General features: G+C 44.4%; 1 protein-coding gene across 1 annotated transcript in view; it reads left to right on the plus strand.

Moving 5' to 3' along the window:
• cyyr1 (cysteine/tyrosine-rich 1) overlaps nt 1-1,952 on the plus strand; it is a 9,802-nt gene that overhangs the window by 286 nt on the left and 7,564 nt on the right. The window lies entirely within an intron of this gene.

The raw sequence follows: 1,952 nt of genomic DNA on the forward strand, positions 1-1,952 counted from the left end.
GGGGGGGGAGGGGGTCCAAGCCAAGGATGTTGTGGAGAGACAGGAACCAGGAGCTCTGAGGACCACCCAGACTGAGCCCCCCCAGGGGTCTGCAGCTGGGAGGAGGGGCATTTTTATCACCCCCTTCCAAAAAAGAGAAGGCGAGTCGTTTTAACCTTGTGTTAGCAAAATATCTCATGAGCGGATGAAGAAATCATGGATTCATTTCCTTCACTTCAAGGTTTTTGCCACAGAAATGGCTCCAACTCAGTCAAACTTACAGCCAAACATTTGATGTGGTAGTAGCTGAGAGTTGTCCCCAACACATACTCTTAAATGTCAGTCATTCCTGTTGGTGTGTTAGCAAAATATCTTATCACTCGTGACATGGTTTAATCACTCATCGATGCAACTAATTCAAGATGACCGCTACAAAAATGACTCCAACTCAGTCTAATTTAAAGATGTTAAGCTGATATTTGGTGTGGTAGTAGCTGAGAGTTGTCCCTAATGCGCACTGTTAAGTGTTAATCAGTGCTGTTTTGTCTGTTAGCGAAATATCTCCTTGGGTTAAAGTAATCATGGATGTCACTTCAGTTTAAGATGGCCGCCACAGAAATGGCTTCAGCTCGGTCCAATTTAAAGATCACTCAGAATGGTAGTAGCTGAGAGTCATCCCTACACACTTTTGAGTGTCAGTCGTTCCTGTTTGTCTGTTAGCGAAATATCTCACGGTCCTCTGTCTGGATGGATCGTGGTGAAACTTCCAGCTGGTAATCGTCAGAACTACGTCTGCAACTGATTTAACTTTCGGAGTCGAGTCAAATTTAAGATGGCCGCCAGGTGGGCTCGCAAAACACAAATGTGGCAACGAGTCGGTCGGCTGTCTAGAATATGAGCTAAAGTTTGGCGTGGTAGTCGCTGAGAGCGATCCCAAAGGGCTGCACCTCCATCAGGTCTTGACAGATCGTACATGAAATGGAGCGCAACGTTTTTGTAAAAGCTCATTCGCTCATTTGTTTTAATAACCCCGCCCCCCCATTGGGTGTTCCACCTGGTTTTACCCCCCGACCCTTTTGCTTCCTGCCCTCAGGCGCTCATTGTTCCAGCGTGAATAATGACAGAAAGATATTTTCCAGAGCGGCGCCATTCGTTCGGAGTGCGCGGCTCCTGCCCGTTTCACGACAGAAGAAATAAAATAAAATAAAATCGGAGTAAATGTTTTCAAAAGGCCCCGCCTCCTCGTGTTGCGTGTACGGAGAGGCTCAGGTGTTCAAAGCTTTTAAATTGGAAGGCTTGAATAGTTGGAGCTGGATGAAAAACATCATCAGGAGGTCTTTGTTAATTTCACACCCCCTCCGTCGTGCCAGTCTTAACAAGCTCTCGACTAATTAAACGGAGGATTGTGGATTTTCCCCTGTCGTAAAGTTTAAAGACCTTCTGAGGGTTGAGGAATGCTCAGCCTTAAGGTTGTAATCAGCTGACTTTCAGGAAATTCAAATAAAAAAATAAAAATACTGCAGTTTTAACACTCCGTAGACCAGAAATCAAACTGAAGTGTACGACTAGAATAAAAAGGTATCATACCTGCAAACTTGTTGCTTTTTCTTAGCGAAAATCGCATATTTCAATCGAAAATATGTAATTTTTCTTAAATATGAAACGCTAAGCTAGCACCTTGCAATACAGACACGCTAGCTAAAGACTCATTCAACCTTTATTTATACACGTTAAGATGCGTTTGAGAAGTGGAAAGCGCAACTTACGCAGCGCTAAGCTAACGCTACATAAGTCGCATAGTGCTAGCTTAACAGCTTAGCACTACGTAAGTGATGGCAGTTGTCGATCCAGGGGAGTTAAGATGCGTTAGAGAAGCGGAGCACTACGTCTGTATCATTTAACGACAGACTACAGCTCTCTACAGACTACAGGTCTCTACAGACTACAGGTCTCTACAGATGTACAGGTCTCTA

Source organism: Nematolebias whitei, chromosome 23 (genome assembly GCF_014905685.2).
Source record: "Nematolebias whitei isolate Nwh7 chromosome 23, NemWhi1, whole genome shotgun sequence".
In the NCBI taxonomy this organism is placed as follows: domain Eukaryota; kingdom Metazoa; phylum Chordata; class Actinopteri; order Cyprinodontiformes; family Rivulidae; genus Nematolebias; species Nematolebias whitei.